This window comes from Thermobia domestica, chromosome 5 (genome assembly GCF_964235325.1).
Source record: "Thermobia domestica chromosome 5, izTheDome1.hap1.1, whole genome shotgun sequence".
Lineage (NCBI taxonomy): Eukaryota > Metazoa > Arthropoda > Insecta > Zygentoma > Lepismatidae > Thermobia > Thermobia domestica.
The window spans coordinates 88,176,411-88,204,369 of record NC_137458.1 but is presented as its reverse complement, the minus strand read 5'-3'; the positions used below and the strand labels follow the sequence as shown (position 1 = coordinate 88,204,369).

Below are 27,959 nucleotides of genomic sequence, written 5' to 3'. Positions count from 1 at the left end.
TTCTGCTTGAGCCAAGGTTGCTTAAATATGACAGAAATTGGCAAAATTTATCGACTGCCTACAACATTAGGTTGAATTGGACTTTCAGTTTTAATTTTATTGAATATCTACATACTAAATTTGTAATTTAATACGGTACCTCAGTTTTAGCGTACTGATTGTAATACGTTGACCGTAAAATATTACATGCAAAGCAATAACGTTAAAATCCCGTTATTGCTTTGCATTTAAAGTAATAACAGGATTTTCCCAGTGGCTAAGGCAGGAGTTTCCCGATTTAAGAAATTTACTTACCGGACCACCCAACTTTATAATGGAACAGGACAGTCCCGATTTCCGAATAAGCGAATATACCTACTATTGATGTTGGAGAGAAATGGGTGGAACTTCCATTCTGCTGTTCCAAGTCCAAATGGAGGACAATTTCTCTCGAATGTAAGCCGAGAAGAGGTCTGAGTTCCGCTTTAAGCTTATGTAACCCCTTCCAGAATAACACCATGCCGAAAAAAACTCATTCCTGTCCATATGCAATATAAATACATAGAGCAAATTATTTACACCAGAAAATTCTGGTTCAAACAAACAAACAAAAAAAAAAACAACAACAACAAGGTTTTTTGTTTTTTCAATAAAAAACATGGTTTTTGCCAACCCTGGTAAATACAATGTTAATATTTAATAATGAAATTAATATAAGTAATATTAAACTTATGGATAGTGCAAAAAGCAAGAGACATTTAACCAGACTGGAAGAAGAAATCAGCAAAATTATATTTTTATGGCGCAGATATTCAACACCGTTAATAATAATAACTAAGATAATAATAATAATAATAATAATAATAATAATAATAATAATAATAATAATAATAATAATAATAATAATAATAATGAATATATCTAAACATGACTTAAGATTAATAACGTTTAATGGCAGTAACACTTAACAATGAACACATAAAAATGACAAGAAACGTACGTACCGCATTAATCTCAAAGACAGCAATGGGCGTTTCATTATAATATGGCGTTAGTATTTAATTCTCATTATAAGAAAAGGAACTGTAATGATGAACTATAACGTGGAATCTCTCGGCCTTCCCATCGAAGTGGCACACTGAAAATATGGAACATGTTCGTCTGAAACGAAACTTTTTTGTTGTTTGTTTCATTTTCTAAAAGGAATACGGATTATTATTGTTCTGGCGCGAGAATTTAGTACTGATACACTTGCATCGGGACAATAATGGTTCTTTATTCCGATTGTCAAGCACAATATGATACAGTATAAACCGGTACAAGATAGCAAAAGCGAGTTCTAGCATTGTTTGAATCATACGTACATTATCGTGTTTCCATTCCAATGCGGAACTTTTTTTTTTTTTTTCAAAAAAAAACTTTCTTTAAAAAGAATTAATTAAAAAGTACTTTATTTATCTGTTACAATCACTATAACATATGCACTTCGAAAAGCCTGTACAAAATAATAATACGTGAATGAACAAATCAATAATGTATAGCTATATTTTGCTACAACACCTGTTATTCTCCGCTTAGTGAAGTAAACCTTCTCCCTAAGTCACATTTGGTTCTAAATGTCTCGATTAAAGAATTACATTTGAGCATTTTTCTTGTATAATAAAACTTAAAAATTGTAGTGTCGTAGTTCTACAGCTTTGTTACCTATTACCTTATCAATGTTTTGAAACAAAATTATCTTCTGAGAAGAGCATGTACGGTACTCCTATCCCCTTGCTTCTTGAGACGTTAAGTTGCTGATTCAAAGAATATGAAAGGACGAACATTTCCCTGAGGCTCAAAAACTATTCATCGGATTACAACTGTAAACTTTGAAATGAAACATCAGAGTGTGCGATAGCCCATACAACACCATACTTTGGAAGCTTTTGCAGTGCACGAATAGTTTACTAAACCCCCAGGGCGTCATTTAGAAGGGGCATTTCCCCCCCAGGTTGAGGTGTATATAGATTTTATCAATAGAATAGTAGTTAATCAGTGAAAAACGCGAAATTTTACTTATATCAAGGGGTCTTTCCCCCCCCCCCTCTCAAGCAAAATCTGAAATGACGCTCCTTCCTCCCTTGCAGATGATACTTCTCTGTTTCTCTTTTTTTTCCCACACCTGCGTTGCCACCTTACACAAGGGCGCCCATGTTGTGGTTTCCAAGGGGGGGGGGCAAATATAAGAGAGGTTTCAAATATAGTTTCAAATTTTGCTATAACTAATGTAAACATTCTATTGAACTTTCTATATTCCCAAGTACGATTTTCTCTTAGGGGGGCAAGCGCCCCACCTTGCCCCCCTGATGGGCGCCCTTGATCTTACACCTCAACAAATATGAGGCAGAGAAAATGTTTCTTAGATGAAAATAACAGAAATGAGTTAGATCTGCGATACCGTGTTAAAGAGGCGAGCCGGTGTTTATAATTGCGTGCGAGAGTCCAAAGATATGATGTACGTATTATTTAAACAACAACATTATTAGTTGAATTACAAAGAAATGTTTGAAAAGTTATTTGAATAATGAAATGAAATAACGTGTCAAATAACTGTCAAATAAACGAATAACTGCTCAAATATTTATTCAAATAACGGAAGGGATTATTATATTTAGATAATTTTAACATCACTACACAAACTAGAGTATCTTGTCATTACTCTTGCTCATAACAATGCCAAAAAAACAATGAAAATGTACTTTAAATGAATATGAGATAGCTTACCTTAAATCTGAATTAGAGAGTAAAGTAAGGGAAGATCCACGTATAGTAATGTTCGAAAAAACTTAAAAACGTTTTCCTTTTGAAATCGTAAATAGTGTCGAATTCAAATCCCTTAAACTCACGATGAGAACATTAATTAATATTCTTCTGCATAGGAGCTCGTATATAATATTGGCATTCTCAGGCACACAGTGCCTCAATGGTAAAGCGCTCACCCCTGCTCCTTAGATCCCGTGGTTCATAAAACTAGAAAATTTAATTTCGTAATATTAGCAGTTCATATTTTTTTTAATGTTCCGATGGATTCTCAAAAGTTCCCATGAAGAAAATCTAAATTCAACACTGTCTATTGGCATTAAAAAAAAAAAAAAAAAAAAAAAAAAAAAGAGAGAGAGAGAGAGAGAGAGAGAGAGAGAGAGACATTTGCTGCAATCCAGCTTTTCTCTACCTAAGAGAGCAAGCTACTAAAAAATATGCCTGTACACTATAAGAGATCATGAAAAATATTGTAACGAATCTTTATCTCAAATCGAATCCTAGATCATATGTTCCTCTTATATGAATAATGTTAGACCAATGAAGGAGCATGAATTTTGTTTATTTGGGACAGGGGGTCCTTTCGAGTCCGATGATACTGTAAGGTGGTAATTGGAACTATAACAGGGACCTAAACACATCAACACTCCCACTGAGAAATCTCAACGTGTCACCCGCCCCAAGGAAGAGAATGATAGCAATTTAGTTCACGATAGTTACGAAGTACCACTCATAAATCATACAGTTTGAACGGTTTACGAAGAGAAGAAAGTAAAAATAGATAAATAAAACTGCGAAAGAAAGAAATTATGATTAGCAATAAAGCACATTACATTTGGTTATTCTTGCTTCAAAATACTGTGGTTTACGAAAAGGTAGTACCATATGAAAAAGAATCAATAGTGCTACAATTCTAAATTGTCTGTTTTCTGAGGATTTGAAACTGTGAAGTATACATTAATAAATAATTAAACACGTATTGTTGGTCCTTGAATATTTGTATTAAATGCAAAAGCGCCACAGTCAACATTTGTTCGAATATTTATTACACTCTTCTGTAAACATCAGATAGCTAACAGATACAATATGTTACTCATACAATTGCATGTATTCTGTTTGAGTATTGCCCTTGAAACAATTCAATCATTCCACATCCAAGCATGAACCGCACATCGACTTCCGACATAACTATTTCTTATTTTATCGACGCACAAACCTACTTTTTATTATAATTAGTTCTCCAGTTGCCTCTAATAACAGATCAAACCATAAACTTTGTGGCTCACGGCCCCACTGGGAATCAAACCCGAAGCCACCCCCCTACTAACAGTCATGGCACCAATATCAACAATTTCTTGCTTACTTCCTTGCTTATCATACAAGTGCAAAATATACAACAAATTCTATCCGTACTGTTGTTCCACTTTCGACAATATATTCTCAAATACGTGAAACTCTCCAATCAAGAAAAACGAAAAACATTTCTAGTCTGGATAGTGAAGAAACTTGAGCCAAGATAGACATCCAAAAAGTGCTGCTTTCACAATATTCTGTACGTTGCGTGAGTGAAGTGATCCACTTTGAAGGAGTCACCTGCTTTTACGAAATTTTGGAAATTTCACTGGTGAAAGTTTTCTTCCTGTCAATCCTTCGAGGGAAAGAAGAGAAACTACTAATTTTGTGTCAAACTATCTAGAGATGGACTCATAAGATCACATTAGAATAACGTAATTGGAAAGAAATTTTCATCTACAGAATTTTCGTCGAAGGAAGATAAAAAAAACTACCAAGTCCTAAATTGAGTGTAAGTTCGCCTTTCGCGCACAATATATATATATATATATACTAGCAGCGTTCACCCCGCTTCGCTGCGGTCACCCCGGAACGCAATAAACTTTGTTACTTAGATAATTTTTACTTTTTCGCTTTCAAATTGCAGTAAATGTTAAAATTATAGCGCCTGTCATTTATGTTAACCCGCCGAGTCACATGGTCATGCGGGTTGCATATAAATACGTTTATTTTTACCTATGATGAACTAATAACAAAGGATTTGTACGTATGGACACTTGAATGGTCAATTATCTCAAGACACTGGTAATTAAAAATTAAAGTGATATGATAAAAACCATCTAGGGTCCAAATCCTAACAACCCCCCAAAAATGAAAGAAATTGGTTCAGCCGTATTAGCGTGATGAGTTCACAAAGGATTTGTGCGTTCTCTTTTATATATATATATATATATATATATATATATATATATATATATATATATATATATATATATATATATATATATATATATATATATATATATATATATATATATATATATCTTGAGAGGTTTAATTTCCGTTGGTTTTCCTTCACTGTAGTTTGATTTGTTTTAGTTTTTCCTTATTTGTGTCCTGCAGACTGAAGTTTTAACTCTTTCTTTTTCACACCCCATAACTATTAGAGATTGAGATCAGCAAGAGTCGAATCCGGATATCGACAGCTGAACTACTCGGAAGCTAACCAGGCATGAGAAACGTTAATATGATACAGAAGAAATAAGAATACTGTAAAATTTTTCACCGAAAATTACAATGAAAATAATATTGATATTAAAATAACAAACAATAATCGTTTATTTTAATGCCAACACATTCCTCCAAGACTGTTATTTCAAAATGATATTGTTAATGATATGTTTGTTTTACCGAAACTTTTACAGTACATACATGCTACCTTCTATTAAGCACTTAAACAACAAACTAAAGTAATTAAGACTACTATCAGAATTGTTAAGTTACAGTGATCTTTCAGTTGTGAGAGATTGGCACAAATATTTGCGTAGAGCAGTAACAAGTGCTGATTTAAGGTAGGATTTTTTTTTTCTCTCTAATTCCACTGCAAAATGCTTAATTGAATTTTTTGTCTCTAAACATGAATGCAAGAATTTGTAGATAATATATTCAGATATTATCACTCTTAATTAACAGTGCGTAAACTCATTTAACCATAAATGGAGCTCAAACGGAATTGTTTGTTTCCAATTTTCAACAATAATAGAACATTTCCATATTTCCATTACTTTAATTTCTCGTTTAAAAGAACATCCTTTACTGACTACAATATCTCAAACCATACGGGATAAAATATATTCAGTATTCGTAAATGACTTTGATACATCAGCACTAATTTCTGTCTTACTTTACCATACAAATTCATAAATTAATTGTATCTCGCTGCACACGTGAGAATTTCTCAGACGCAACCACATCTTAAGTATCGTCACGTTAACTCACCGTACCATGAATGTGAAGTTTATACACGGTTCTGGTTATATATCTATACTCAGTATAAATACTGCACGTTATTTATTTATTTATATTTTTTTTCTATTACTCCTTTACCTCAGAGTGTAAATCACGAACTGTTCCGAGCATTCAATGGAACAGCAAACAACACAAACAATAAATAAAGACGACACTGAAAATTTTCGGTATATATATATATATATATATATATATATATATATTACGCTAGCAAAAATACTATATCAATCCATTGTCATTTATTTTATATACACGCACTTGATAAATTAAAAAAATTGGACTTACTCTACACAGAGACTTATAGGAAGGGCACATAGGACAACGAGTGGTGTTGCGCTTGAATGAAGGAGAAAAAAGTAGTGTGGAGATTGGAAGAGGAGTCACACAACGATGTAGTATGTCGCTGCAATTTATTCAACATTTATATTGAATATTTACTGAAAGAAGCATTAATGGGAACTGGATATTTCAAGATTGGAGGCAGCATCAGGCCCGCAACCAGAGGAGGGCTAGGGGGCTTGCCCCCCTAAACTCCCTGTGGCTCCTCCAGACCTCAATAGAAAATGCACAATTTAGATATTTTTAAGAGAATTTTTAATTATTTGGCACTCCCTAACACATTCATCCCCCCCTCAACCTCTGTGGCTGGTTTAGGGCCTGGGCAGTATTAACAAGATCAGATATGCAACTGATACGATTATTACAGCCAGAACCGAAGGACTACAGGAGATGATTGACAAAATAGCTGACACTGGGAAACTATATGGAATGGATATCAACATCAAAAAATCGTAAGTCATGAGAATATTCCGTGGAAACGACTCTTGCGGGTCAGAGTAGAACAAAGAGAACTTTATTCAGGTAGATAATTTCAAGTATCTAGGAAGTATTTTGACGAGAGACAATTACTATACCAATAAGACTAGGTCCAAAATTGCCAAAAAGGCATTCAACAAGAAAAAATCACTCTTAACTAGCAGGCTTAATATGGGACTAAGGAAGAAGTTAGTCGGATGCTTTATTGGACTGTACAGTTCAGAGACGTGGACATTACGGAAGTTAAAGATCAAATATTTAGGGGGCGCGGTAGCTCAGTGGTAGAGCGTTCACCCCCGGTGCTCGTTCTATCTCACCTCGCGCCGTGTGGACTCCGTGGTAGACAAACACCGTGCTCCTGGGTTTTCTCGGGGTTCTCCGGTTTCCTCCCACTTTCTTATCATCACCATCTCCTTTAGCCTAACCGGCATAAGCGTGGGACGTAAAAACTAAAGATTTCATTTCTCGTTTTCAAGTGCTTCACAACCGTAGGTACTGTCATAACTACTAATGTAAGTTTTAAAGCAAATATATTTTTTTTTTACTTTTTTTAACGCAAAACCCTTCAAACATCCTATTTGTTTATTTAAGATCAGTTTAAATGCATCTGAATTAACGAAGCTATACATAGATACGAATGTGTGAAAGATTAGGTCAGGATCTTCATATTTAAAATGTCATCCCACCATTTGCTTGCTGACAATTTCTGGAACAACTTCATGTAGAAGCGACGTATTCGAACTAGGCATGTGATTCGATTATATTATTTGATCACGTATGCTCGACCAATGGACATTTCTGATTGGACTTTATTTTGGAGTTTTTCAAAAACAAACCTGCGATGCCCCCATATTATTATAAAAGGAGGAATTTTTTTTTGTTTGTATACAAGAAGTTTTGTATACAAGAGTATTTTTATTTTCAAAATATTAATTGAACATATGCAGGGAACATACCTGCATAAGCCATAATTATTGAGCTTTTGTATCTGCATTATCTAATATTTCTTGATCTATCCCTCCACTCCTATCCCTTAGTATTTTTTTTTTTTTTTTTTTTACATACAACCCTTGGAATTAGTAGACAAAGGGGACCTTGCCACCAGGGCTGGATTAACTCATCTGGAGGCCCGGGGCTAGAAAAAAATATGTGGCCCCTGCTGACTTCACCTAATACATTTCTGTGAAAGTACATTAGGAAAGTTAAGGGAATATGTTTCATATTTTTGGTCATATTTTATATTATGTTGATGATTGTATCTTCGTGATTCTTTCTAGATAACCAGTCGAGATATTGATGAGAGTGAAGCCCCTGTCCACCTGGACCCCTAACCCCCCCCCCCTTAATCCGGCCCTGCTTGACACTGATCTTTTTGGTATACTGACTTGATGGCCATATCATACTATCTTCGGGTAAATAGGCTGGAACCTGCTATTGTATTTCAAACGAAGATAAAAAAGTGTGACAGTTAAAACAAAAATAACTTTTTAATAACGATACTAGCTGAACCTGCGCTCTCTACACAGCGCATCATTCGCATATGAGCATAAATCTCCTCATTCCTCACAACATATGTACATGTCCCTTTACAGACACAAGTGAAAGACGTCTTGATTTAAAAAAAAAAAAAATCCGCAAAGGGTATCATAAAGGGGAGATTTTTTCGATTATTTTTTCTCAATATCTCGCACCGTTTGCAAGATTTGAGCCTACTTCCGGTTGGAGTTTCTAATTCATGTATGACCAGTGTTTTCTTTCTTTAAGCATGCAGTATGTAATAAGCAAATACATTACATATACAATTAATTATAATGTCAGTTATATATAGTGTTCATTGGGCAAAACACTCAAAAAATAAAGATTTATCTTAGACTCGAGAAATGGTTACCTTTCCTTTTTCATTATTATTTGATCATGAAACAAACGCCTACGACACATACAACCCCAATATACAACAATGTGGTGTTGGAATGTATAACGCATAGGATATGATGCTTTGTATTTTTTTTAAATTTCAACTCTCCTAGTGTACCCTAAAAAATGTAATAAAGAAATAATGGCCATGTTTTTTTAAATATTCAATTGGAACTGGACAATCTACGCAAAATTTCCAATCGAATAGTGAAAACGTCATCTTTCTAGAGCCTGTAGTTTCCTAGGTCTCATTGTCGAAAGGATTGGCCACAAACATATAAACATAGTTTAAAAGAACTCGAAAGATGGAAGCACAATTCACATGCATTGATTTTAGAGAAGGCTTATTAAAATACAAAGGCTTTGAACACTAATTTTATATCATAAACTTTATGAAAAAGATATTGTTAACTAATTTCGACTATTTAAAGTACAAATACTTAAAATGTTTATCTCTGTTAAACGTGAAATCACACATAACCGTAAATGAAAGATTTGAAAGCTAAAGTTATAGGTTGGAGCTCAGTCGCTTTTAATTGCTATTGTAGCATTTTAATAGATAGATCTTACCTTAAAAGCCATCACTAAATATATTTTTTGGTAATTTCATACCATAGTATCCATATTTTGAACAACACTTCTCCGTCTCCCTTAGCCTAACGGGCATAATCATGGAAAGTTAAACTGAAAGATTAAATGTCATTTGAACAACACTTCTTTGGCATGTTTTGTGACGTCCAGACACTGCTGTTAGCGAGAATTCTGCATTTCAGAAAAAAAAAATACTACTATGTCTATCTTTTTTTCGTATGCTTTAACGTATATGTATTGATTTATTTTACTTGGTGTAACGAATTATTCATAATAACTTTTTACATTTTTCCCCCCTGCAAGTACTGTAACATCACACCAATTCAATACAACCGGCCTGTAGCGTATACAATCCATGTTGTTTCTTCAGAAGTATGGGTGAGCTGGCTTCCAAAGCACAAGGTCGGCAAACTTGTTTGCTGGAAAGCCTTAGAGCCATGAATGTACGTATGCATGCATGTATGTATGTATATATGTACAGCAAGCAAATGTGTGTGTCAAGGGCTTGATATTAGGAATGGCTACTTCCTGAGGGGAGGAAAGAAAAAGAAAGAGAAAAGACAAATAACCGGAACACGTTTCGCAAGTTACAGAAAAAAATACTTAAAAATGGGAAAACAAAGGAAAAAAGGTGACAGAATAAAAGGTCCTCCTTTTTTCTTTTCTTTCTTTTGTCCCTGTGTTTCTTTACACACTCTTAGCAACAACAAACACAATAACAAAGGAAGTTCAAATTCTCTCCCAAAGAAATCAGAACGCAACAGCATCCGCTGACTTACATTCTACATTCTACAGATACTCTATACTCTTCTGCTTTTTGCTATGAGCATCTCTGCACAATGACCGGGGAAAATGTTGCTACGGACACAAAATACAAATGTGCGCCATATGATGTTCGAAACATGTACATGATTTGATCTAATTCGCCGTGTAAAGCAGTCTTATATTAGTTATCACTTTAGTCTAATAGCAGTATAGCACTAATGATGTGAGCAGAACCTAGAAAGGCACTGAGCTAGCCAATGAACTGAAGTACGTTTACTACATAAGCGATACATACACAACAAAAAATCCAGCAAATTTTCAATATTCTTTGATTAATGTCCAACTTTATTTTTCTTAAATAACTTATTATATACGCTGTTGATTTTACGCATGATAATGTGTCATTGGTGTATATTATGTGGTTGACAGATCATAACAACACAATACCACGATACGTGAAGCTAATCTAACGAAGTAGATTTTTAATAATGTTTACTCCTTGGATAAGCTCCAGTAATTGCATAACCAAATGTCTATATTGAAATAGTCACTAAATAATGATGATAATCATAATTTCTTCTGCTATCATTCACCGGTTTCAATCTTCTTTCTTGACTCTTGGACATATCTTTGGTGTAATTTGGTTGTTATTGTTGACCTAGAGCCGTCAAAGCAATTGGTGGGGCTACCTACGTTAAGAGATTACAAAGTTCAATTTCGCTATGCATGGGGATGGGAATTGATGATATTTTTGGGTTTTCTGCATCTATAACGATTTTAGTCCGTCAAGTATGAGGAATGACATCCTTCGATGATTACACGACCCGGAAAAGTGTGGGGAGGAAACAGCCTGTGTTTTTTTTATTTAGGTACAATCCCAGTATTTGCCCGGTGTGAATGATAAAAAATCTCTTTAAGGATGGCTAGCCTGAAAAGGCTGTTACATTTTTCCAAACGAGTATGCTCACCACGAACTGAACCCGGGACTGCTCGCATTAAAGGTGAGAGCTTTAGCGATTAGGCTATGAAGAACCACAATCTGGGGATGAAACCAATGCGCTGACCACTTATCATCAAACCAAAAGCCATGTTGCCTATGTATAGTACAGTCTTGTTTAGAAAGGAAAAAAAATCACTCTCATTTCTTCTAAAAGTCTCCTATTCTGCCATCATCCAAAAGAATAAGTAAATCATACTAATGTTAATAATATGTTTCCGTTTGTTTCAAGATAAACTACACGTATTATAACAGGGTGTTTCAGTGAAAAAGCCGTGATTTTGAAGTGCAATAACGCATTTTATTGATGACCATAGTAAGAGAAATTATCATTTTTTGATAAATGAAAGACTAAAGTTTAATATAACACTAAAATCTAATGTAACACATGTTCAAAGTGTCCACCCTGACGATTGGACTCTACCCTGACCCTAATGCTCGTGTTATCAAAACCCTTACCAAGGGTGACGTGACTAACTGCTGCCGTACACTGCTCAATGTTTGCTCTTAATTCATTTAAAGATCGGGGTTTAAGCTTGAATACCTCCTATTTGAGGTAAAACCATAAAAAAGAACACAAGGGTTAATGTCTGGGCTGCAAAGAAGCCACTCTAAGCCTGTTCCAAAAAGCAATGGATACCGATTAGAGATCACACGATTGTGAAATTTTGTGTGAAGGAAATTAAGGACAGGTTCTGTTGTATGCGGTTTAGCTCCATCCTATACTGGAACCATTGCCGGCGAAGTAGACACCTTTTACGACGAAGGCCAGGATAGGAATAAAACTCAAGCATTGCCAAGTAATTTTCTGATGTGACATAGCCATCACAGAAGAAAGGTCCAATTATGCCACGTTTTGATACAGCACACCAAACCAAAACCTTTCCGGGAATGCAGAGGCGAGTCTACCATTTCATGTGGATTTTCTGTTGCCCAAAACCTTACATTTTGTTTGTTTACTTCACCTGACAGATAAAAGTAAGCTTGGTCTGTACACCACAACTTTTCAATAATGTAGGGGTCATCAGCAATTAACGCAGTGAACTGATTTGCAAAATTCAGACGCCTTCTTTTTGAAATGTCTATAAATTTTTGAAGCATCTGCATTTCGTAGGGGAACTTCTGCAGGTCTTTTCCCCAACATGATGTTACGGATATTACAACAGCGCATTGCGTTTCTGCTGACAAACGTCGCAGAGATTTTTTAGTCGGGCTATTCACAACAGATGCTCACACTACTTCAATGCGCTGTTGTGTAGGCACAGTTGGTCTGGATCCCCCTCTTCAAAGTTCTGTAACATTACCAGTCTTATTGAACTGATCAACATAACGTCATATGGACTTGGTGGATGGTGCTGCCCATGCACAATGATTCTCCAGTCAGAATCGTCATTGGACACCAACAAGGGAGCGTGATTCAATGAACCAAGTCACAAATGAGATCTGCTACAACGTAAGTCTACTGTCCGCCATTCTTATACTGGACTATGCAACCTGAATCAAAAACAAAACATTGTAAAACAAAATTTGTACTTTGTTTGCTGTGTATTTACCTGTATATATATATATCATGGCTCTTTGGGTGAAACACCCTGTACTAAATGAGAATGAAACCTAAAACGAAATGTTGTCCGTTGTACACAGGAATGCCTTGCATAACAGGTTGCAATTAGTTCAAGATACATCCCAGCTATACAAAACCGCGTTATTCGAGGTTTCCTTACAATGGGTTTAAACTGAATTTGCTCCAAAAAGTTAGGACACTCCATAAGTTTAAAAATGAATAATAACATTATATAAATCAATAAACTAAATACTCTTTCACTCTTCATGGAATATCGCCCGTCATATCACAAATCAATATTTGGTTCGACTCAATAAACATATACAATATTTCCACCTAAACATACATATGTGTTATACACTTATTTGGATATTTTTAAAATTTTTGACTGGCAAACCTTTGCACATTCGTAAATACGTGTAACAATGACAACCGCGTACAAGGACATCCCGAAATGTTGGTAGCATGGTCGCCTAGAAATAATTCCGCTTTCAATATTTGACTATGCAGACGCACTTCCATTTATTTGTGCAGTGTAGATCCCCTTACTCCACTAGAAGCGGAATTTTCGTCGAAATTTATATTCAACTGAAAACTTGGTGTACATTACATGTATACTTTTTTTATATATATAAAACAGTTATATTAACAGAAATATATTTATAAATCTTCTAAGACAACGCCCTCATATTCGATAAGTTCCATATTGAACTGCCAGTTCTGGAAATTGGTGGCGTTTATTCAGAAGAATTTTCTTTAGTCAATGACGGCAAATTCTGTGATTGTAACATTCATTTTTATTATTATTATTATTTCTTGCTCGAAAGATATAAGATCCAACTGAAAACTGGAAAAGGAATCTATGAGCATATATTTTTTTGTTTTTGTTTTTTTAACAGTTACTCAGTGTTTTGTTTATCCTTAGTATTATTGAATGTATCTTTTTTTTTTTTTTTTTTTTTTTGTAATGATGACAAGGGTCAGGTGGCAGAGCAGCCTCCGGCTGAACCTCGCCTGCTGAAATAAAGAGCAATTCAATTCAATTCAATACGCTTAATATGTTATAAAATATATAGGTGAACAAAAAAATATATTATCTGATAAAATTCTGGTTTCTGAAAATATAGAAAAATAAAGAAATATAGCCTATCTAATAACAGAGTGTCCTTGTACAGTAATTCATATGGTCGATCATGTATGAGTATGGGTATTGCCGTCCCTCGGTTGCATTCATGACGTCATCTTTCGCACGGAGTCCTTATCTGTATTATGTATCAAATTAAACCGCGTGGAAAAGTTAGCAGTCAGAGTGTGAATTTTAAAAAAAAGAAGGGGAAAAATTAATTTCCACTGAAATTACCAATTCCTTGTAAGTTATTGCTTATTGTAATTCAGTTCGTATTTTACTCTGCAAGTGGGACATGCACGAATGAAAATTTTCAAGCCCTGATTAACACAATAATAAGAACAGGGTCTGAAAAAAAAATCATTCTGCAATCAAATGCTTTCCGGTGTTGATTACTACTTTTTCTGATCTTTATAATATATGCCTTATCAACGGGTGAATTCACCCTAACACAAAGTAGAAAAAGTTGTGCCTTAATGTTATTTCTTTCTTTCTTTTTCTTTCTGTAAGTGACCATTACACATAGCGTCTTGCTTCAGCTTTACGAGCAGGTGACAAATGATGGAAGAATGGTGTTTCTGGATGTGTACGACTACTAGAACCTTTCTATTTCAAATGTGCCCTCGGAAAATATGTGAAACACACTTAACAAATATGCCCCATCCCTGCCGCCCTCTTACGAAGAAAAAATCCCTTTGCCTCGGGGAAAGAAATAAAGTGTATTTCTTCTATACATGGGCAGTTCGGCAAATTCTTTGAACTTCCCCTGCTGTATTTTACAACAGTATGTCTTCCTCCCCCTATCGCTCTTTTGACCGCACTTGCGGGGTTGCAATGTCGCAGCACCCACTGTGTCTCGTGTCTCTTACTCTCTCTCCCAATACTATCGCTAATGTGAAACAGATGTCAGGCATCCACGTTTTGCTATATGTATAAGAAAACTATATATGTTGAACAGCAATCTTCTAATCACTGACTGAAAGGACAACGTTTGGAACTGTGGGAACTAAGTACTCCACGTGGACTTGACGAGCGGTTGTCAAATGCTGGAAAATTAGGGTTCTGGTTGGCCATTTAGCTATCGGGGGTTTTCCACAAGTTCCCGCGGACGATGACTTATTTATGACACTAGCCCCTACACGTAGAAAGTGACATCCCTTTATATACAAACTGCACATGTAAAAATGGAATACACTTTACATGAATTCGGCTGAGTTGCCAATTTGTCATTCAGTCGTATGGTCCTGACGAGTGAAGATTGTAGGCTACTTAGAATGGCTAACAAGACAATATACAGCGAAGTCCGTTAATGTGGCAACCCTGTCCACATTCAACTATTGAAAAAACTCGACCAAAGGAACTTGTTCCTTCTCTTTCAAAGGTGATACGGGAAAACACACATCGAGAGCAGCGCCAATAGGGGCATACTTGAAACAGAAAGGCTCTAGTATGTAATTTGTAAAATTTGAACTCAATTCTCCATAATTTTAATACGGTCATACGCGTAGACGCGACTATTTCTCGAGACGTACGAAAAACTACTACGATAGTATCTTTCAATCTTTGTAACCTCTTCACTACATTGACCTAACTTATTGGAAATAAATTGCATGGTGCGTGGAAAATTGTGTTGAGACAGCGAACTCTATCCTAAACTCGTCCCCAAATTAGTTTTCCCGAAGTTAGGATACGAATAGAAAGCTTTCTTAGACTCGAACTTCCCTTTCGACATAAATTTGAAAACATGGATCACACTGGCGGCAGGGCTAGACAAATGATACGTTGCCATTTGGTAATGGGAGGGTGGCTCAGCTGATGCACTACAGCGCTAGCAGGTGCGCAAGGTGGACAAAAGACGTGGCAACACCCAGCCCTCTCGTTTGTCAACAGCGTTTAGAGAGAAAACGGAGCTCCCCTTCAAAAGCCATAAACGCTGTCCCTTAGCATAGTTAATATCATTATAAGCTTAAGAGCTCAATTTAATAAACTATTAATTAATATTAATTAGTTCATAAATAGTGTGTACTGGAATGTTTCAGCTGAGGATTTCATTGTGATTGTTAAAATTGTAATTCAAAATGGTATATCTAAGAACTTACAAGGTAAACAGTGTCAAATGCCTGTGCTGAGTATATTAAGGAGTTTTTCGACCAGTACTGCTCAATGTCAAATCTATCTATAGCAGCGTTTCCCAACCGGTGTGCCGTGAATGGGCCGCTGGTGTGCCGCGAGGAATCGAAACAAAATTATTAATAGCAATCACATTGCAAAACGTAGGGAAAAATGTATATTTGTATTTCACATTACTATGAACCTCCACTATGAATCTACAATTTTAAGTTTGATACCGGGTTACTGTTCTGCACATTTCTAATGTTGAAAAAAGTATTTGTTATAATTGTTATGACCATTACTGCTTCTTTATTGTTGCAGGCTATTTCGTAACTTGAAAATTTAAAATATCATTCAATCCTTTCGACAAATTACCTACATTTGTGTTTTAAAAGTAAAAGAGATTTGTTTGCTCGTTCGTTATTTAGTGATCTTCCTTCTTAGTAAAAGGTTGGATACAGTTTTTTAAAAAGAAAGCGTATTTTGAAAACCTGAGTCCAATATTTCATTGCAATTGTCTTCTATTTCTAATTAGAATGAAAAATAAACATGATGATTTACCAAGGGGGAAAAACCAGTGAAAGAGCTTTCTTCTCTGTGAGAAGATCAATGATCACAGAAAAAATACCACTGTATTTTATATTTACAAATAATGATGCCTATAAGTGTGCCGCGAGAATCCAAGTAACACCCGTAGTGTGCCGCAAGTTGAAAAAGGTTGGGAAACGCTGATCTATAGCCTAACCACGATTACTTTATCGCTGGCAGAATTAAGAACTATAACTAAAACACTATATGAAGCCGTCCGATGGAGAAGGAATTCTCGATCAATTATCGTAAACAAATGTCAACGAAATATTTGCCAGCTTATAATTCCACCAATTTCAGCATTTCAGTAATCGCCACTGAGCTTTCGACTATGCACGACACGATATCATTATCACCGAGTAACTTCGCTCATGTTAATTCAGACTGTCTGTTGAACTCGATCGATCACAAAGAAACAAAATTTTTTCAATCTGCTAATTTTGAGTATATTTAATAGCTTGTCTCTCTCTCTCTCTTTCTTTCTTAATGCCATTTCTTAAAAACATGATCAATAAAAGCATTTTGGCTTGAAAAGCACTTTAAACTACTGTATAACAATTATTATGTGCAAAGTTTAGTCACTCTACTTCAGGAAGGGGAAAACAGCTCATGATTAAACGCCAAGTGGATGAGAAAAAGCTCTGCTTAACATCGTGGGTACTCAAATAACATAAATTCGAGTTTCAAATAATTACGGTTACGATTAACATAGATAGAGTAATATTATGAATTGAAACTAGATGTATACTTTTTCTATAAGACTGTAAATTGATTTAACTTCAAGAAAGTCGTCGTCCTCTACTGATTCGCCAGTGAATTACTTCTTATTAACTTCACTCATAATAGGTACATTATTTACTATATATTTCTACATTAAAATTTGTATGTTAATTACGAATCAAATTTTCTCAGTTGACTCTTCATTAGGGATGCGCACGAGACGAGTCGAGACAGAGTTTTCCTGACAAAATTCGGGTCGAGACACGGCTTTTTCAATAGAGAAATATACATTTTTCGAGTCGAGACATCACTTTTACAGCACATTTTCGAGGCGAGACAGCCACAAATCGTGCGCATCCCTACTCTTCATTCTTGCAAGAAATTATGACGCTTTCTATTTTTACCGTAAACTAGAAATCACTTGTTACTACAGCTTAAGATTAGACAACAAATTATTTTAGATTCTAAACCTTAACGCACACAGACAGTGAATCCCGTGTATATCTATATTCTAGCAAACCACTTGATATTCATATATTAGTTTCTGAATGGAGAAGAATGAAACCTCATAGAAGTTTTCTGTTAAAAATATTCTGAAAATACACGCGTATTTTCAGAATCTATAATCTGAAAATATAATCTATTATAATCTATAATCTATTATTCTGAATCTATAATCTAGCCTATCAAAATTTGAATAGCATAACTTTAAAATGTTGAAGAAACTGAGATAGTAAAAGGTTTCGTTGTATAGACCTGAAGAACGTCAAAATGCAGTTAGGATGACAAATCGAACCCGATAGGGTTATCCATTACAAGTGGAATACAATATCGCCTACTCCACTCACTCGGCATTGTTTACACGATTATTCTCTCCGTAGGTTGAAAAAGTGGACGCATATCTCTTACGTGGGAATACCCTTGACACATATGAAACCTGCTATCTCACTATGTCGTGCGTGGCTGTATAAGACACGGGGGCAATTTTTTCACAGCATATCACGAAAATATCCTACTCCATGCATCCTATTAACCTATTTTCATAGTCGCACAGATAAGAAAAGATAGTTTCTGACACATTACAAAGTTAATGAATCAAATGACCGCTTTATTTTTTTTTCTTTCTACGCCCTTGTGGACTATGTATATCATATTGTGTTGTACTCTGTCCTGTCCACAACTATCATATCCTTTTCCTCTTACTGCAGTTATGGAATAATTTTAATGAATGAAAAAGGAGCGCGTTATAAATATTTGTGGGAGACCAAGATAATAGAAAAATTCAACAGTGACGCAATTCGGTTCAGTCAGAGAGGGAGAAGGGTCTCTGAAAATTAAAATATTCACACTATATTGCGTGCTTCCAGGACATAAAAGTATAAGTAAAACGGAGGGGAAAAAAAAACTCTCCCTACATTCAACAAGACAAAATCCTCATGCAAGATATAAATATGCACACCTGTGTTACACGATCTAAGCTATTCTCACAATTATACAGAACGAAATGAAAACACTTGGCTTACGTGTATGTACGTACACAGCTATATATCCGTATATGTGCCCAGCAGATGGAAGTGTCGTGGCCTGATTGCGAATCTTGGTACTTCCCCCCTTTTCTCCTTTGTGCTCTTTCGTTTCCGGAAACAAGCACGATAAGGTTTGTATCGGTCAGTGGCAGGTGAGTGAGAGAAAAAGAATTAACACAATTGTTGTACTCACCTCCCCCTCCCCCTTTACACGAACACATATCACACTGTAAACTCACAGCGTACGTTTAAGTACTTTCTTTTAACAGCCTCACTTACGCCATTGCTTTCCTTTTAACATCTAGAATGTGGAGCAGTTCTGGGAATAAGCAAAACGAAAGAAAAGTTAAAAAAAAAAAAAGTAAAGCAAAGCAATCATTGTTGTTGTAGAAGAACATCATAAAATATGACGCAAGGGAACATTATTTTACAAACTTTTTCCCTGCATATTTTACGATCTACGTACTCGTAAATAAATATTACAACGAGAATTTCCTGGACGAACATTATTATTAATATTTAATGAGTTTTTTTGCAGATTCTGACAATTGGGATCTTTGGAAGTTATATTCATTTCACACTGACCGATGTCCTTTACAGAAGATTTACTTTTAAAAAAATGTCTTTCACACATGCCAACAAAGTAAATGGAACACGATAGGCCCTATCTGTTGTTGTTTGTTTGTTGAAAATTAGCGTCCATTTTCAGCAGCGGGGCTATACGAGACATGAGCCTACAATTTAAGGAAGAATCCTAACCACCATACCTCCACTGAGAATGGAACCAGCAATCGCATGAACCAAAGTCACCAAAGACCATTGGGGAGGGCTCAATGTCTCTTATTTATATGGGCGCCTATTTCACCTGTTAACTTAAAGAGACTTTTAAATTAATATATCGTTTAGCCAGCTCTTTTGGTATAAGGAACGTGGGTTCGATTCTAACTTGGAATTAAAAGTGGTACCGATACCACGTCAAAGTGTCGGTCCACGCGTCATATACCATCGCAACTGGGACGGAACGGTGTTACTATAATGATCAAACCTAACATCACATACAAGGATATCATACAACTTCTCAAACAGCATACAACTTCCTTTTCTAACGTTGAATATTACGATTTTTTGTTAGTTCATCCTCACCCCACCCGGATACAGAACAAGAAAAGATACAGACTCCTTTAAGAACAATGTCATCTGAATCTGCGGTTTGAGCCAACCGAAAAATTTCATCTGATTCCTCCCACTTAACAGAAGGATTTGAAAACAAAATGTATTTCTCCAAAATCTACTTATCATGTAACTTTCCTACGTTATTAGTGAAGCAAAAGAGAAAATAAAATAAACTGCAGAGTAATGACGACTTAGTGAAGCAAACAATGAAAATACTATCTCATGTTTACTTAATACAGCATTGTTTGTCATTGTTCCCTGTCAAAATGAACTTTTAGCTGAATACCTGAATTAAATAGTAATTCTGTTTACAGTTTTATTAATGAGTTTATAACGACATTAATCGATAAATATTCAAAAAATAACTGTTATAACTATGTAATACATATTAATTATTTATCTATCCTTACTAAAATGCTTTCTTACTGTTTGTTTCTCCATAATGATGTCATTTAATCTTACAAAATTAAATTATTCGCGGACAGTGGCGTAGATTGAATATCATAAAGATGAGATTCAAACTAAATACACACTTTCTGAATTATTACATATTCTAATAATTAGGCAACGAAAAATCATTCACATGAGCTTTATTCTATGTACACTCATATCCAAAATGATTGTCGCATATCTATAACCGTCTTTTTGTAAGAATATAATTTGATGATAATTTTGCAGGATACATTTAATACTGATACTATGTGTACAATCAGGAAATGTACATTTGTGATAAATTTCATAGGAAAAGAATTATAAATACGAAAATTAGAATAAGTAAAACAAAATGTTGCTAAATGGACAAAAAAAAAAGTTTTATTTTCGTTTTATTGGTTTTATTTACTGCTCTTTTGACATGAAATTTTCCGCATACATGTCTTTCTCGATTACACACATACTAACATTATAAGAAATACCGGGCGAATTCGTTATCAAATTATATTCCTACAACAACATATTTATAGACATGCGATAATAATTTTGGACATGAGTGTACATAGCCATTAAATAATTTCCGTAAGGGCGCATAAAACAACTAGCATTTTCAAAAAACAAAACAAAACAAAAAAAGCGTCTACTGGGAAATTGTGCTTTCAGTTCCTTCTAGTTCTCTCTCTCTCTCCGTTTCTCTCTCTCTTCCTTATAATACACGGAAAACATCTAATTTCTTGAAAAAAGTTATGAAAAAACTTTGAAGAATCAAAGGAAGTCGGGCATTCGATAGAAAAGGAAAAGGGCAAATTGTAGGTTAGTAGTTCCATGAATGGCTTCAGTTTCAACGAATAATTTGTGGAAGAATATTTCAGTCATGTTAAACGATAAAAAATATTTTAATAATAAAGATTTAACAGTGTCAGTAGCAACTGAACTGAAAATGTAATGGTACGATTTTGTTTCACGCTATTATCATTTAGAACCTTAGTATAAACTAACACTTCAATCACACGTTTTACGAGTTCTATGTGAAAGCAAGGCCAAACCATACATTTTTATACACAATATTAAATTCTGACGAAGAATAAGTTTTTTTTTTTTTTTTTTAACCTCTGTTCCTACATTTGCTATTTCTATCATATTTCTACTGTATAATATAATGAGAGCTCTTTCGTGGCTAAGTAGTTTTAGCGTACGTGTCTTTAGCGTGGGAGACTCAGGTTAGATTCCCAGCGGAAGCTCATGTAATGCGGATACTACGTTAAACTGTTAAGTCCATGCCTCATATAGACTCGCAGCTGACCTGAAAATCAAATCAAAATATTCTGACAGTAAAAAAGAAGGGAGAATAATCTGAAAAAAAAAAATCTAAAACCGTGCTAGGCTCACAACGTACCTATTCAAACAGAATATTTGAAACTAGTAGAAAAATGTTTTCTCGAACTGAAAGTATGATGGAAGTTGATTCTCTGGTTGATTTGAGTTTGTAATTTCGCTTCAGCACTCCAAGCTATACGAGATTGTGAACCTCAGCTTGAGCTGAGAATCCAATCATATAAACTCCCATCAAAAATCGAACCCAGGTCTTCCGTATGGGACATTCGAGAGTTTATGATGTAATTTTATTCCAAAACAAAAATGAGATTAGATGTATTAATTAAAAGGAAAGAAAGATACGAAACTCTATAAGGTAGTAATCTGGTTATGCAATCAATAATATGGATGGTACAACTTAACCTAACAGGCAAACCAGGAATGCTAGTTTGAAAATTCAACAATTACACAGTCACCCTTGGACTGAGCATATGACTTTGTAGATTTCTCACATGTCAAACCTACAACGGAAAAGGTCAAGTGGAAGTAGAATAAGGAAAAAATGGTCCTTTCCCAAAACAAACAAATAAAAATTCGGTTATTCCCTCATGATAAGAAAAAAAGGAACGAAAGAAAGAAAAAATAAGAAAGAAAACATGCTCGCTTTTTTTTTTTTTTTCATATATTCGAGTTTTCTGAAGTTGAAATTGAAACCACATAACATGAGATATGTATCGAATAAATGTTGATGTGCAAGGATCACATTGTGTGTGTGATTTTTTGTTTTGTTTTTTTAAGTTTTCAAAAAACATCTTTGAACTCCATCAGAATGAACCATTTTAAAGAATTAATGCACTCTTTCTTCATAGCTTACTAAATAAATCAAATGATTCATTTCTCCGAGATTAACTAAAAAAATTCTCTAGTAAAATAGAGAAAGAAAAAAAAATAAAAGATATAAGAGTAATTTGATAATTCCAGTGTGAACTGATTTCATTAATAACACATTTCTACGAATTCTTTCTTACAATTATCCGTACTAAGGAGACATTTGATTAAAATTTATATCATACTGTTTGAACCCTTCAGCTGTGGTCATCGCCACAACAGTTCAAAGCGAACAACGGAACCCCCGCCAAGCCACGTAGATTCTTTCAGAAAGCCACACGTCCTCTTGTCTGGACACCGACAGGAATGTCTACAAACACACGCGACAAAAGGCATGCAGACACGTAGTTTCAACTCGAGGGCTCCCAGAGATTATTTTTAAAAGAATAAGTAGTAGCTAACATCTAAGTTATTTTACATGCATGCTTTGAGCATGAGCATATACACAAGGTATGCGTGTTGTACGTGAAATTCCCCAAGGATTTCAACTCAATTCGGATCTAAAGAACCAAGATTGAGGGAGTGAAGGTAAAAGAAAAGAGAAGTCTCTGATGAGTAAGAGAAGATTACAAACACACACACCCACTGTCAACATTTACCGGACCTAACGTGATGATGCACCCCCAGTAATACCTGCAGCGCTGTTGCCATTCTTGGCACAAAAGCACGTGTGGAGTCTTTTTTCTAATATTGCCATGAGTTAATATGTACATTCATGTCCAAAATTATTATAGCATGTCTATAAATATGTTGTTGTAGAAATATAACTTGATAACGCATTCGCCCGGTATTTCTTACAATGTTACTATGTGTATAATCGGCAAAGACATGTAGGCCTATGTGGCAAATTTCACGTCAAAAGAGCAGTAAATAAGAATAAAATGAAAATAAAACTTTCTTGTCCATTTAGCAACATTTTGTTTTATTCATTCTAATTTTCGTATTTATAACTCATTTCCTATGGAATTTACCACAAATATACATTTCCCGATTATACACGTAGTATCAGTATTAAAAGTACCCTGCAAAATGATTATCAAATTATGTTCTTACAAGAAGACAGTTATAGATATGCGACAATCATTTTGGACATGAATGTACGTTACACTAAACTCTTATTCGAGCTGAAACAATAACTGCATGAACAAGTGTTAGTCGGAAAATACATCGATATTTTTTTCATGTTCGATTACGTTCTTTATTTAAAAAAAAAAAAAAAAAAATCCACTAAGTAAACTATGAGATTAGTAGCACAGAAAACCGAGCTAAATCAAATTATTACCTAAAGGATGTGTATAATGAACAATTATCATTCGCTTAGCAATAAGGAACACTTTGGGTTTTAATTGTGCGGCCGGGACAGTAACTTTTTTTCAGAACATTCTCGGCTACAACGAGTGAGTGTCATGATAGATAGTATATTAAATACCGTATCTGTGCCCTGATCAGCTTATTTCCTCAACTTATGGCAAATTTTCGATTTTCTAAAAAATATATTTTCGGTATAAAAACTGCCTTCTTTCTGTAACTCGAACAGCGTCTGACAGTTAATAATGATACAAAGTATTCTGTACCCCCCCCCCCCAAAAAAAATGAATAAAAGCATTCTTAGAGAATAGAGAATCACCAGTGTGGTATCATTGGCACAATTTTCCGCTTGTTACTTATTCCTTGGATCTCAACTAATTAGATATATGTAGGCAATTATTTTGTTTGAAGTAATTCTCTGCGGAAGACAGAGTCCGGCAAGTTGGAGGCCAATTTGAGACACGCATCAGTGCACTTAATTGTTACAAGTGCTTTCATACACTGTATATTAGTAATAAATGAAAACTGTATTATTCAAAATATAAATGTATTAACGTATCACAGAAGATTTGAGACGTATTAATTACATACATCATGATGTGATATTTGATAAATATTCGGAATTTATTTTGTAAATTTACTACATTTATTCTATATTTGCATGGCTAAGAATCATTTTAACACGTACTATTTTATTTATTTAGCTCAAGAATCACCACAGCTAAAAGAATGTTATCTAAATATCATTTGATGCACACTCGTGCTTTTTGATGCATTTATACATCATGTATCTTGTTCTATGTTCAATCTAGTACCTCAGCGCCTCCACAGAAAATCATAGAATACAAAATTCGCGCAACATTTACTGCAATAACTCACGAAAACAGGAGGAATAACGGGACAATATAAGTCATCCATATAGGCCTATATAATGGAATTTGCAATTATTGGCTAATGTATTTCAACAAGAAACGTGAAGTAATGGAATAACGCACTTTAGGTATGATTATGAAGGTCATTAGATTTCGTGTTTACATTCCAGCTGAGCTATGAGTTGTAGTATTTTGATGTTTTGTTGACCGATTTGAAATAGATAACCCGTCATTTATACCCCCCCCCCCAAAAAAAAAGTGGGTGTGGCAAGTTAATGATGTATACAATACAAGACTTCCGGGAGTATATAGATGCTTCGGTAGAATTTAATATTCATACACACATTACTTTAATACTTTCAACTTGCGCACAATCGGCTAATTTACTTGCAGAGATTTATGTACAGATCCAGAACTATGGAGCTTAGAACTGCTGCTATTTATTTATTTCCAGTCAGGTACATTTTTCCTTTTTTTTTTTTTTTTTTTTGGTAATATTGGGCCGACAGAAAAAGAACTAAAGAAAACTGTTTTATCAACAAGAATGAATACATTATGAATACTTTTGTCACTTTAGTTAGCTACGTGCAAATAGGCCCCTACTTGGATTATTAAACCAATTCCTCCGTTATTAAAAGAATTTGAAACTGCAAATACATGATTGGTAAAGTTTAATAAACGAATAATAGAGGGACAATATCCCATTTGCATGACACTTCCTGAGTCACTTTTTTTTTTTTTTTTTTTTTAACTGAACTAAGTAATTAAGGAAAGTCTTTTCTGCCGTTTTCTTCACAAACTTCCCACTTCTTGGACTAGATTGTAATTACTGTCATCAAGAATATTAAAAAGTTCTTTCAGCAATACATTACTAATATTGCGATACATTTATTCGGGGCAATTTAATGTTAAAGCACTGTAAAAGAATGAAATGTGACAACAACAACAAAGAAAAAAAAAATTCTTTTGCTTCTTCATGATAAACAAACCAATAGGTTAAATTTCCACTAACTTCTGCAGGAACTATGTATGGTAATTTGGTAGCGAGTTGAAACTTGTTGCAGCAAAATATGATCTATAGACTTTTAGCAAATAACAGCACACAAGGATATTTCACTGTTCCAAAATTAATAAATAATAATTGCCCTACCTCTATATAGCTAAGTTTTTTCTTGTATTTTTCACTTCAAGTCCATTGCCTTTGAAGATTCGTTCGTTTAACGGTCTTAAAACAAGGATAGCCGCAAAATATGAACTTCAAAAACAAAGTTAAGAAAACGGAAGAACTGTTATAAAGTAAAACAAAATTAACAAATTAGCATCCCGGAAGTACACTACAATCAGTTAGCACTTCACTCATAATTTCACATTTCACTATCACTCAACAGCAGACAACAAAACAAAACATGAGCACCTCAACATCCACAAACATCGTATACGTAACAAGACACTAACAAAACTCAACACAACAGCAACCTCACAGCACCCCACTGCTGTTGTAAAGGGTCACGTGAGTGCGCAGAGAATGCCGGGAAGTTTGTAAGACACCAAACAATTGTAAACAAGGTTGCCAGGCTCTACGTTTTGTCACGCTATTTACCAATTGTGTTCGAATTAAAAGTTATAGTTGCCACGCACGCAACTGCACGCACGCACTGAAAACTCACACTCAGTGGTGACTTCAAAATTCTTCCGAGAGGACTTCCAATACACGGGAAGTGTAAAATAGTACTGCAAAAGCAGTGATAATCAACATTGAACTCAATTGTAGAAAGCTTCTTGGGGAAACCTAGACTTTCGGAGGGAAAGATTTTCTCCCACGGGTCACCCCTAACATCATCATTGCTCATATTTTTATTAATTATTATCTGTATTCTGTATTAATATGAAAATTGATAAAACATAATAGGGAATATTAACTTCTATCAAAAACAGAATATCATCTTGAAGGCCCCGAGTTTGATTCTAAACATCGACAATATGAACGGTTAGCTTTCGATATTTTCTGTTTTAGGATTCTTTCGATATTTAAAGGTCAATCCTAATTTTTCTTAACGTTTTGATTCGCAAAAGTCTCTATTTCTGTTTAGAGAGAGTCATTAGTTAGCGATGCGGCTATATGAAACGGATGATATGGGGTCCGAAGTGGAATTGTGTGATATTTCAATATATCGATAGGTATTTTCTAACCTAGATATCGATAATGTTACTGATCGATATGAAATGAAATCTTTAAGTTTTACGTCCCACGGTATATTGGCTAGGCTAAAGGAAACAGTTATGATGAGAAAGGAATGAAATGGTGAATTAAGTGGTAGGAAAATGGAGAACCCCGAGAAAATCCACGCACATGGTGTTTGTCCACCGCAAAGCTCATTTGGCACGAGCTAGGATAGAACCAAGGACCCCGTACATCAAAGGTGAACGCTCTACCACTAAGCTACCGCGGCCCTACTGATCGATGTATTGGTATGCTTGTTATTTCGATTTCGATACACCGATGAAATATTGGTATTTTGTTAATATTGAGCCGAACTAGGGTTGTATAATGTTTCGATATTAGGGATGGCCACATTTTTTCGAAAAATACTTTTTCGAAAAATGGCTTTTTCGAAAACGAAAAACGAAAAATTTTTCGAAAAACGAAAAAATTTTCGGAAAAGAAAAACGAAGAATTTTTCGAAAAAGCGAAAATCGAAAAAACGAAAGATGAAATTTCCGAAAATCGAAAAACAGATTTTTCGAAAAAGGCCATCCCTATTCGATATATCAACTAATCAATCAGTACTTTCAAATATCGAAAAATGTTATATATATATATATCGAAAATTAATATACCGATGAATTTTCGATGTTTTATTAATATCGACTTTCAATACACAAATCTGGATATCGCGCAGCCCTAATTCTAAACCACTGCTCAGTTTATGCCGAAGCAAATATTGAAAATTGAATCCGAGATGACGCTTACAGAAAGCAAGCACTAGGCCAAACTTATGAAAAATGCTACTCTTGCTTGTAATAAAGATTCCTTCAACATTATTTATTTACAGGTTATACAGAGTATTCTTGACTAGAACATTTCATTCTCACTTTTTCATTTAAAATTAAGATCTTGCTTCTAGAACAAAGAAATACTAATTTTCTTGAA

The 27,959-nt window shown here is 34.7% G+C and overlaps 1 protein-coding gene across 1 annotated transcript in view; it reads right to left on the bottom strand.

Moving 5' to 3' along the window:
- The window catches only part of LOC145685989 (signal-induced proliferation-associated 1-like protein 2), a 185,771-nt gene extending 159,476 nt beyond the window's left edge, over positions 1-26,295 (bottom strand). The window contains exon 1 of the mRNA XM_081758798.1: positions 25,959-26,295. The gene's annotated coding sequence lies outside the window, so the exon portion shown is untranslated. The remainder of the gene's footprint in view (positions 1-25,958) is intronic.
- Positions 26,296-27,959: the final 1,664 nt, after the last annotated feature.